Source organism: Papio anubis, chromosome 11, assembly GCF_008728515.1.
Source record: "Papio anubis isolate 15944 chromosome 11, Panubis1.0, whole genome shotgun sequence".
Lineage (NCBI taxonomy): Eukaryota > Metazoa > Chordata > Mammalia > Primates > Cercopithecidae > Papio > Papio anubis.
This window is the reverse complement of record NC_044986.1, coordinates 95,932,407-95,944,686: the sequence shown is the minus strand read 5'-3', so window position 1 is coordinate 95,944,686 and position 12,280 is coordinate 95,932,407. Positions and strand designations below refer to the sequence as shown.

The window sequence follows — 12,280 nt, the reverse complement described above, 5'->3', positions numbered from 1 at the left end:
GTGCAAAACACAGTGCCTGGCATATGAGAAGCACTAAGCATGTGTTAACTGGATGAAAGAATGAGGAAATGAAGGAAGTGGGGTCTGCCCAGGGATTGACCTAGGGAAGGGTCTCCTGCCTTCTTCCCTATAAGGATCTGGACCAAGCCCTCCGCATCACTCAGAAGGCCTCAGGGGCTAGCAGGTGACAGGGGAGGAGAGAGTGACAGTGAGAGGGACACCTCCAGACCTGGGAGGGTCCTGTGGGGGCCCTTCCTGGCACCAGGAGATGAGACAGAAAAGGATTAAAGGCAGGAGCTTTCCCAGGACTAATCAAGTCATTATAGGATTGGTTTGTAGATGCTCAGTTTACATGATAAAGCTCCTTTTGGAAGGGGTGGAAATAACATTGGTTTTAAGAAATGATTTAGCTTCTATGAAATGACTGCAAAGGGCAGAAATACATGTGAATGCCTAATCCAAATTCAGTCCTCTCCAAGAAGCATCCAACTCTCTGAAAGCTGGTTTTGAAGGAAGCTTCTTCCCTCTTCCCACCCAGACCCTGCCCCTAAAAGGTGAGGTGTCCAATCATCTGGAAGGGGAAACGGCTTCATTTCTGCCCAGCCCTGGTTGTTCTTAACGAAAGAACAACGCGGTTTTTTTAATTAACTCTTTGTTTTGTGATCTTTGTCACTCCATCTCTTTTCAAAAGCTGTAGGTTTTTGTTTTTGTTTTTTTGAGACAGGGTCTCACTCTGTCACCCAGGCTGGAGCACAGTGGTGTGATCTCAGCTCACTGCAGCTTCTGCCTCCCAGGCTCAAGCAACCCTCCCACCTCAGCTTCCTGGGTAGCTGGGACTATAGGTGCATGCCACCATGCCTGGCTAATTTTTGTGTTTTTTATTGTAGTGATGGGATCTCGCCATGTTTCCCAGGTTGGTCCCAAACTCCTGGGCTCAAGCAATCCTCCTGCCTTGGCCTCCCAAAGTGCTGGGATTACAGGCATGAGCCGCCTTGGCTGGCAAAAGCTGTGATCTTTATATGTTCGGGGGAACATCAAGAAAGTAGAAGCTTGCTTGGCTGGCCAGATCTTAGGAGATTTTGTTGGCATCCTAGGTCTTGGGCCTCTCTCACCTGGAGCTGCAGGAGACATTTCAGTCACATCTCACAATCCTGATTTCAGCTCTGCCCTCTCCCACTACATGACAGCCAGGAGCTTTAATAGAAAGCCTTAGCCTGACATTGTGACCTTCACCACGCATTGGGGTAAAGAACCAGATAGAAAAAAAGGTCTACCTAGTCCAAAATGTCACAGAGGCCAGGTGCAGTGGCTCATGCATGCTTATAATCCCAGAATTTTGGGAGGCTGAGGCAGGCGGATCACCTGAGGTCAAGAGTTTGAGACCAGCTTGGCCAACATAGTGAAACTCCATCTCTACTAAAAATACAAAAATTAGCTGGGCGTGGTGGTGCATGCCTGTAGTCCCAACTACCTGGGAGGCTGAGGCAGGAGGATCACCTGAACCCCGTAGGCGGAGGGTGCAGTGAGCCAAGATTGTGCCACTGCACTCCAGCCTGGATGACGGAGGAAGGCTCCGTCCCAAAAAAAGAAAATAAATAATAATAATAATAATAATAATAATAATAAAAGAAAGAAAGTAGAGTCAGAGAGCAAGCTCATGAGGAAGGAGCACTAAGTTAAGAGTTAGAAGCCTAGACACACACAAATTACCTAACGCTGACACACACAAAAAATGTAACGTGGTCAGAATTTAAGCATTTGAATGTCTCATTCAAAGCTTCTAGTAGTATTTGCTTGTGGGTTAAGTAGTAGTATTCCTGTTTCACAGACTTTAACTTACTTGTCGCAGTTTATTCTCACTTTACAGAAGAGGAAAATGAACGAGGCTCAGAAGTTAGACCCCAAGTCTACTTCCAATGTACTTGTTTTGTCCTCTACAAAAGATGGGATTTGAACACAAAAATGTTACCATCCTTATAGGTTTGGATGCATATACAATGATTAATATGACTGGCTCAGTTTTGTATTTGTCTTTTTTTCCCCCCTCTCCTGCACAATTTCTCCATATGTTTCTAGGAAGCATTACTAACTGAACTGACTACATTCCTTCACTCCAACTCATAAAAGAGGAAAGTTCTAAGCAATTTGTATAGATGCTGGTAATCCCAGCACTTTGGGAGGCTGAGGCAAGTAGATGACCTGAGGTCAGGAGTTCGAGACCAACCTGGCCAACATGGTGAAACCCCATCTCTACTAAAAATACAAAAATTAGCTGGGTGTGGTGGCACATACCTGTAGTCCCAGCTACTCGGGAGGCTGAGGCAGGATAATCACTTGAGCCCAGGAGGTGGAGGTTGCAGCGAGCCGAGATTGTGCCACTGCACTCCAGCCCGGGCGACAGAGTGAGACTCTGTCTCAATAAATAAATAAATAAATAAATAAATAAATAAATAAATAAAATGGCATCAGGAAAAATAATTGAACAAGGATTATGATTTAAAAATAAATATGGAACCTGATTTCTAGAAATCCATTGAATAATTCCAAAGAAAAGATAACTTTGTAGGGTTTGTGTCATTATTTACAATACTGGAGTCTTGGGGGCTGGTTGGGGGGGTGGTAAAGTATTTGTGCAGTGTCTTCTGTGGTAACTTAGAGTATAATAAGTGATGCAACCCCTCCCCCACTTTTTAAAACCAGGCACGGGTTCTGAGTGCTTTATGTATGCTGACTTTTTTAAATCTTACAACCCTGTAAGGTAGAAACTATTGTTTTCCTCTGTTTGTTTGTTAGGAAACTATATGGCACAGAGAAGTTAAGTAACATTCCTAAAGTTACACAGGCAGTCAGGAGCAGAGATGGGAATTAAACCTATGTTTTCTGGTACAGGGTTTCTTTTCCTTTTTTTTTCCTTTCTTCTTTTTTTTTTTTTAATTATACTTTAAGTTCTAGGGTACATGTGCACAACGTGCAGGTTTGTTACATATGTATACTTGTGCCGTGTTGGTGTGCTGCACCCATCAACTCGTCAGCACCCATCAACTCGTCATTTACATCAAGTATAACTCCCAATGGCATCCCTCCTCCCTCCTCCCTCCCCATAATAGGCCCCAGTGTGTGATGTTCCCCTTCCAGAGTCCAAGTGATCTCATTGTTCAGTTCCCACCTATGAGTGAGAACATGCGGTGTTTGGTTTTCTGTTCTTGCAATAGTTTGCTGAGAATGATGGCTTCCAGTTGCATCCATATCCCTACAAAAGACACGAACTCATCCTTTTTTATGGCTGGGGTTTCTTTTTCTTATTACTTTTTTGTAACAACTTTATTGAGATTTAGTTCATATATCGTACAATTCACCTACTTAAGGTGTACTACATTCAGTGGTTTGTAGTATATTCAGAGTTGTGCAAAAATCACCACAATCATTTCTAAGACATTTTCAACAACTCCAAAAGAACTCCTGTGTCCTTTAGCTGTTACCACCCACCCACAATGACCCCATTCCCTCCAGCCCTGAGCAACTGCTTATCTACTCTCTGTCTCTACGGAATTGCCTATTTTGGACATCTCATATAAATGAAGTCATGCTATATGTGGTCTTTCACGATTGGCGTCTTTCATTTAGCACAAAAATTTCAAAGTTCATACATGTTATAGTGTGTTTAGCACTTTATTCCTTTCTATGACTGAATAATATTCCATTGTTTTATGTTTTATTTTGTTTTATTTTATTATTTATTTATTTATCTACTTTTTGAGACGGATTCTTGCTCTGTGCCCAGGCTGGAGTGCAGTGACTTGATCTCGGCTCACTGCAAGCTCTGCCTCCCAGGTTCATGCCATTCTTCTGCCTCAGCCTCCCTAGTAGCTGGGACTACAGGCTCCCAGCTAATTTTTTGTATTTTTGGTAGAGACGGGGTTTCACCATGTTACCCAGGATGGTCTCAATCTCCTGACCTCATGATCTGCCCACCTTGGCCTCCCAAAGTGCTGGGATTACAGGTGTGAGCCACCGCGCCCAGCCTATTTTTTATTTTATTTTATTTTATTTTTTTGAGAAGGAGTCTGACTTTGTGACCTAGGCTGGCCTTGAACTCCTGGGCTCAAGTGATCCTCCCACTTTGGCCTCCCAAAGTGCAGGATTACAGGCGTGAGTCAGCATGCCAGGCCATATTCCATTGTATTGCTATATATCACATATGGTTATCTGTTCATCAGTTAATAGGCATCTGGGTTGTTTTCACAACTGGATGGTGGGTACATGGCAAAGGTGTAATCTGTAGCAAAGGAGGCCAAAAAGATCTGGGCATGCTTTTTGACCAAGGCCTGTTGGTCACGGGGCAGAGAGAGCTAGTGCAGAATAAGGGCCAAGAAGTCATGAGCAATCGCAGCAGCCAGGTCCCACTTGAGCTTCCCCAGGACCATCACCTCCCAGTCCGGCAACTGGTCGGTGTAGATGCACATTTTCTCGATGGTCCTGGGCCTGGTCTTGCGCAGCTTTGAGGCCAGCAGCATGCAGACCGCATCCAAGAGCTGCAACTGCGCCTTTCGGGTGGGTGGGGATGTAGGACAGGTAGCGACGCAGGTGGCTCAGGGTCAGGGGAAAGACTTCCTCCTCACAGCGCTGCTTGTCATACACCTCCAGCATCCAGTAAACCAGCATCTTCCGCATGTGCGGCTTGCTGTTCCTTAGCACGCACTGGAAGTAGGAGGCGCAGTGCACATAGCACTACTCCAAGCGGAGCAAGGTCTGCAGGACAGGCTGGTTCCCTGGAGGCTGCGGGTCCTGGTGCCTTCGCAGCACAGCAGCTCCATACGCGGGCAGCGCACAGGCAGGGTGGGAGGGCGGGCTCGTGCCCATCATTTGTTTCTAAGTATTGTCATTCTTTGTGATACTATTATAAATAGAATTATATTCTCTGTTTCGTTTTGGGGTTATTCATTGCACATGTACAGAAATTGAGTTAATTTTTGTATATTGATCTCATAGTCTACAACCTTGCTGACTAAGTTATTAGTTCTAATAGGGTTTTTTTTGTAAATTCTTTAGGATTTTCTATATACAAGATTGATATGGCGGGGCATAGTGGCTCACACCTGTAATCCCAACATTTTGGGAGGCCGAGGCTGGCAGATCACCTGAGGTCAGGAGTTTGAGACCAACCTTGCCAACGTGGTGAAACCCCGTCTCTACTAAAAATACAAAAATTGGTTCACACCTGTAATCCCAGTACCTTGGGAGGCCAAGGCAGGTGGATCACGAGGTCAGGAGATCAAGACCATCCTGGCTAACATCGTCAAACTCCGTCTCTACTAAAAATACAAAAAATTAGCGTGGTGGTGGGCACCTGTAGTCCCAGCTACTCAGGAGGCTAAGGCAGGAGAATGGCTTGAACCTGGGAGGTGGAGCTTGCAGTGAGCCAAGATCCCCCCCTGCATTCCAGCCTGGGTGACAGAGCAAGACTCTGTCTCAAAAAACAAACAAACCAAAAAACAAAAATTAGCTGGGTATGGTGGCAGGTGCCTATAATTTCAGCTACTCAGGAGTCTGAGGCAGAAGAATCGTTTGAACCCAGAAGGCGGAAGTTGCAGTGAGCCGAGATCACACACCACTGCATTCCAGCCCAGATAACAGAGTGGGACTCTGCCTCAAAAAAACAAAAACAAAAACAAAAAAACAGAAGAAGAAAAAAATTGATGTGGTTTGACTGTGTCTCCACCCAAATTTCATCTTGAATTGTAGCTCCCATAATTCCCATGTGTTGTGGGAGGAACACAGTGGGAGATAATTGAATCATAAGGGCGTTTCCTCCATACTGTTCTCCTGGTAGTGAATAAGTCTCTCAAGATCTGATGATTTCATAAGGGGTTTCCCTCTGGCTTGGCTCTCATGCTCTTCTTGCCTGCCACCATGTGAAATGTTCCTTGCTCTTCTGCCATGATTGTGAGGCCTCCCCAGCCATGGAGAACTGTGAGTCAAACATCTTTCCTTTATAAATTATCCAGTCTTGGGTATGTTTTTAAAAGCAGCATGAGAACAGACTAATACAATGATCATGTCATCTGCAAATGAAGATAATTTTACTTTTTCTTTTTTAATCTGGAAACTTTTGTTTCACTTTCTTGCCTAATTACCTTGGCTAGCACCTCTAGTACAATGCTGAATAGAAGTGGTTGGAATGCAGCTCCTTGTATTGTACCTGACCTTAAAAGAAAAGCATTCAGCCTTTCACCATTACACATGATGTTAGCTGGGGTGATCTGTAGATGCCCTTTTCCAGGTTGAAGAAATTCCTTCTTTTCTGTTTGTTAAGAATTTTTATCATGAAATTTTGGCAATATGTTCAGCTTACACTGAGATGATCATATGGTTTTGTCCGTTATTCTGTTAATAAAATGTATTATATTGGTTAATTTTCAGATGTTAAACCAACCTTGCCTTCCTGGGATTAATCCCAATTGGTCATGATATATCACCTTTTCATATGTTGCTGCATTCAGCTTACTTATATTTTTGTTGTAACTTCTTAACTGGTTTGCATCTCTATCCCATGCTTCTTATATTCTAGTCTCAGCACACTGGTTAGAGTTTTGTGATCATGCCACACTTCTTTTTTATACCTTCCAGGGGCTTATTTCCCACTTGAGTAAAAGATAAATTCTTTTCTTTTTTTCTTCTTTTTCTTTCTTTTTTTTTCTTTTCTTCTTTTTTTTTTGAGACAGTGTTTCCCTCTGTCACCCAGGATGAAGTGCAGTGGTGTAATCTCGGCTCACTGCAGCCTCCAGCTCCTGGGCTCATGCAATTCTCCCACCCCAGCCTCCCGAGTAGCTGGAGCTACAGATGTGCACCACCACACTCAGCTAATTTTTGAATTTTTTTTAGAGATGGGGTTTTGTCATGTTACCCAGGCTTACAAGCTAAATGCTTGCAAAACCAAATGTGAACACACTTCCTACATCCTTTCTAGCACATTTCCTGGAACTCTCTGCCTCAACTACTTTGCTCTTGCTATAGTAATTTCCTTTCTATTTCTCAAACATCCAAGAAAATTTCCACCTCAGGATGTTAGCGCTTACTGTATTCCCTTCCTGGACGTGTACTCTCCTGTATGGCTTACTGCCTTTCTTCCTTCAGGCCTCAGTTCAAATGTTGCCTTATTAGAGACGCATTTTCTGATCACTCTAAAAAATAGCAACCCTTTTACCTGTAAGCATGGCATGATGTTCTCCATTCTCCTAACTGCTCTTTTTCCATAGAATGCGTTACTATGACATTCTATATATTTTTACATGTTTGTTTGCTGTCTGTCTTTCCTCAAGCAGAATATAAGCATAAATTAATTCATTTAACTATATATGGGACAACTATTACTCATTTGTCAGGCAGGCATGGTGGCTCATACCTGTAACCCAGGCACTTTGGGAAGCCACGTTGGGTAGATAGATCACTTGAGCCCAGGTGTTCGAGACCAGCCTGGGCAACATGGTGATGAAACCCTGTCTCTACCAAAACTACAAAAATTAGCCCAGCATGATGGTGCATACTTCTTTTCCCAGCTACTCAGGAAGTTGAAGCAGGAAAAATCACTTGAGCCAGAGAGGTGGAGGTTGCAGTGAGACACGATCATGGAACTGCGCTTCAGCCTGGGCAACAGGGCGAGACCCTGTCTCAACAACCATGACAAATTTATTACTATTGGCAATGCTGTAGATTCTGGGAATACAACGATGAAAAAAAAAAAAAAAAAAAACCAATAAAATCATTCTTCTTATAGAGCTTAACCTATAGTGAAGAGAGAAATTCAATAAACAAATCGAAGTAAAATATATAGTATGTCAGTAGTGATAAGTGCTATAGAGAAATTGGTGCAAGAAATGTAGAGATTGGGGTGGGGAGGAAATGGGGAGATGTAGGTCAAAAGATACAAACAAGCAGGCCGGGGGCAGTGGCTCACGCCTGTAATCCCAGAAATTTGGGAAGCTGAGGTGGGTGGATCACTTGAAGTCAGGAGTTTGAGACCAGCCTGGCCAACATGGTTAAATCCTGTCTCTACAAAAAATACAAGAAATTAGCCAGGCATGGTGGCATGTGCCTGCAGTCACAGTTACTTGGGAGGCTGAGGCAGGAGAATAGCTTGAAACCAGGAGGCGGAGGTTGCAGTAAGCCAAGATCGCACCACTGCACTCCAGCCTGGGTGACAGAGAAAGAGACTCCATCTCAAAAAAAAAAAAAAAAAAAAAAAGATACAAACAAGCAGATATGTAGGATAAACTAGAGATCTAACGTACAGCAAGCACTACAGTTAGTAAAATTAGGGACTTTTGTTAAATAAGCAAATTTTAGCTGCTCTTGCCACAAAAAAAGGAATCGTGAGATGGTAGATGTGTTAATTTGCTTCACTATAGTAAGCATTTCACTGTCTATATGTATCCTAGTACATACAGACTTAGTAGAGTCAGGGTTTCCCCATGTTGGCCAGGCTGGTCTGGAACTCATGGCCTCAAGCGATCCACCTGCCTCGGCCTCCCAAAGTGGTGGGATTTGAGGTTGTAAACCTCAAATATACACAATGAAATTTATTTTAATAAAAGAAATATAGAGGTCACTGTTGTTCTTTTTTAAAATAAATAGATAAATAAATTTTGTGTAGAGATGGGTCTCACCATGTTGCCCAGGCTGGTCTCCAACTCCTGGTTTCAAGTGATCTTCCCACCTCAGCCTCCCGAAGTGCTGGGATTACAGGTATGAGCAACCACCAGCAGCCTCTGATTTTTTGTTTGTTTGTTTGTTTGTTTTTATTGTGTAGGAGACTGAAGTTTTATTATTACTCAAATCAGTCTCCCCGAGCATTTGGGGATCAGAGTTTTTAAGGACAACTTGCTGGGTGGGGGGAAGCCAGTGGGCCAGGAGTGCTGATTGACTAGGTAGGAGATGAAATCATAGGGAATTGAAGCTGTCCTCTTGCTCTGAGTCATTTCCTGGGTGTGATGTTCTTAATAAGAACATTTTCGATGGAGAAATGGGCATTTAAACCTTACTGGAGTAGATTCAAATACAAATGAAAGGAGAGAAATTAAAACAGAGCACTGAAAATGATTTTAGGGATCTTACTATAAAGGTGAATAAAGAAGTGGGGTGTGAAGAAACACCATGTTTGTATGTTGATCAAAATTATCCAGGATAAATAGAAAGTAAGTGATATTGAAGAGAGAAGAGAAAGCTGCTGAGCTATGTCTTTGTGTAAGTCTTGGAAAGGGATGGAGTCTAGTTCCCAAGTAGAGGAAATGGACTTGATATAAGGCCTAAATGGGATGATTAGGCAGGTGGTATATTTGTTAAATGAATCACTCACAGTTCATCATAATAGTAAAGTATTTGCCCAAGGAAATTCCACCCGATGGCATGGCATCATAGGACTTCCCCTCATCTTCTTTTTAAACAGAGTCCATTTTTGTATGGCACATACTCAACAGGGTTGTAGTCTATAATCAAAAATTAAAGTTCAGGTTCAACTGTTGACTTGTTATGATTCCCTGAAGACTATTGCAACAGTTATTTTACTTGGGACCTTTTTTTTTTGAGACGGAGCCTTGCTGTGTCATCCAGGCTGGAATGCAGTGGTGCGATCTTGGCTCATGCAACCTCCGCCTCCCGGGTTCAAGAATTCTCCTGCCTCAGCCTCCCAAGTAGCTGGTATCACAGGCACCTGCCACCATGACTGGCTAATTTTCGTATTTTTAGTATAGATGGAGTTTCACCATGTTGGCCAGGCTAGTCTCGAACTCCTGACCTCAGGTGATTCACCTGCCTTGGCCTCCCAGAGTGCTGGGATTACAGATGTGAGCCACTGTGTAAGGCCTATTTGGGACCATTTTTAATGTGATATACTAGGAAGCCACTGAAAATCACGTAAATTTTGTTTTTTTGTTTGTTTGTTTGTTTTGAGAGTGTCTCGCTCTGTCACCCAGGCTGGAGTTCAGTGGCACAATCTCAGCTCACTGCAACCTTCTCCTCCTGGGTTCAAGCGATTCTCCTGCCTCAGCCTCCCAAGTAACTGGGATTACAGGTGCCTGCCACCATGCCCGCCTAGGTTTTTTTTAAAATGGGATCTGGCTCTGTCCCCAGGCTGAAGTACAGTGGCACAATCTCGGCTCACTACAACCTCTGCCTCCCAGACTCAAGTGATCCTCCCACCTCATCTGCCTGAGTATCTGGGACTACAGGCACAGGCCACCATATTCAGCTAATTTTGGCATTTTTGGTAAAGATGGGGTTTCGCCTGTGTTGCCCAGGCTGGTCTTGAACTCCTGGGCTTGAGCAATCCTCCCACCTCGGCCTTCCAAGGTGCTGAGATTACAGGTGTGAGCCATATCACCCGGCCTCTAAACCATGTAAATTTTAAATACATATTCATGCCTTTTATCTAACATTTCCATTTCTAGGAATTTACCTTATAGGCAGACTTTCACAAGCATGCAATGGCATATGTAGAAGGATATTCACTGCAGCATTTTTTTGTGTGTGTGTGTGATGGCAGAAGAATGGAAACAATTGAAACATAAATAATTCACTATATAAACTTTCGTAAAGACATGTTACAGAACTCTCTTCCCTATTCTAAGGAGGGATGTACTTGTCTAGAGAGTACTTGTGGCATGGGAAGACTTTAAATTTTTTACTCCATATAAGTCTGAATTATAAATATTTTTAAAACAAGCATGTATCAATGTATTATTTTTGCCATTAAAAATACATATAAGGCTGGACGCGGTGGCTCACAGCTGGAATCCCAGCACTTTGGGAGGCAAAGGAGGGTAGATCACTTGAGGTCAGGAGTTTGAAACCAGCCTGGCCAACATGGTGAAACCCTGTATCTACTAAAAATACAAAAAATCGCTGGGCATCATGGCTTGTGCCTGTAATCCCAGCTACTCAAGGGCTGAGGCGGGAGAATCGCTTGAACCTGGAAGGCAAATGTTGCAGTGAGCTGAGATCGTGCCACTGCACTACAGCCTGGGCAACAAAGCAAGACTCTGCCTCAAAAATAAAAATGAATAAATACATAAATATATTGGGCCAGGTACAGTGGCTCATGCCTGTAATCCTAACACTTTGGGAGGCTGAGGCAGGCAGATCACTTGAGGTCAAGAGTTTGAGACCAGCTTGGTCAACATGATGAAATCCCATCTCTATTGAAAATACAAAAATTAGCCAAGTATGGTGGCACACACCTGTAGTCTAAGCTACTTGGGAGGTTGAGACACGAGAATCACTTGAGCCGTGAAGGCGAAGGTTGCAGTGAGCTGAGATTGTGCCACTGCACTCCAGCCTAGATGACAGAGTGAGGCCCTGTCTCCAAAATAAATAAATAAAAATAAAAGCTAAATACATAAATAAGTAAATATATTGGGCCAGGCACGGTAGCTCACGCCTATAATCCCAGCACTTTGGGAGGCAAAGCAGGTCGATTGCTTGAGTCCAGGAGTTTGAGACCAGGCTGGGCAACATGGCAAAACCTCGTCTCTCTACAAAAAATACAAAAATTAGCCAGGAGTGGTGGCGGATGCCTGTCATCCCAACTACATGACAGTTTTGAAACACATGAACTATCACAATCTTGCAAATTCTGGGATACTGTGTTATTTTTAAAATCATGAAAATTTTGCATTTTCTCCATTATTTCTATGTTTGTTACAGTATAACAATGACACTTTTCCTAACTATACAGTTAAATTACTTTACATTTCTTTTCAAATTGGCTGAGTAAAATTGAAAGTCCTATACTCTCATGCCTTCCCCCAGCCCTGACTGCCAGAGATTCCTTCGCTCTTATGTGAGATGCACAGCTCTGATGCTGGGGACTTCTATATTTCGTCTTTTTAAGATGGATTTTTGCTCTTGTCACTCAGGCTGGAGTACAATGGCTCGATCTTGGCTCACTGCAACCTCCGCCTCCTGGGTTCAAGCAATTCTCCTGCCTCAGCCTCCCAAGTAGCCGGGATTACAGGTGCATGCCACCACACCCGGCTAATTTTTGTATTTTTAGTAGAGATGGGGTTTCACCATGTTGGTCAGGCTGGTCTCGAACTCTATCCTCGGCCTCCCACAGTGCTGGGACTACAGGCATGAGCCACCGCACCCAGCCAGGACTTCTTGATCTCTTTTGTCAAATGCCTGAGTGTTCAGTGAATGATCGAACATGTCAGAGTCAAATAAAATATAGAGATGAATTTCTACATTTAAAAAGTCTTATTTGGGAAGCAAAAATTGCAATTCAGGC

General features: G+C 43.3%; 1 pseudogene; it reads right to left on the bottom strand.

Moving 5' to 3' along the window:
- Positions 1–4,066: 4,066 nt before the first annotated feature.
- Positions 4,067–4,814, bottom strand: LOC101026342 (annotated as a pseudogene).
- Between the last annotated feature and the right edge of the window lie 7,466 nt (positions 4,815–12,280).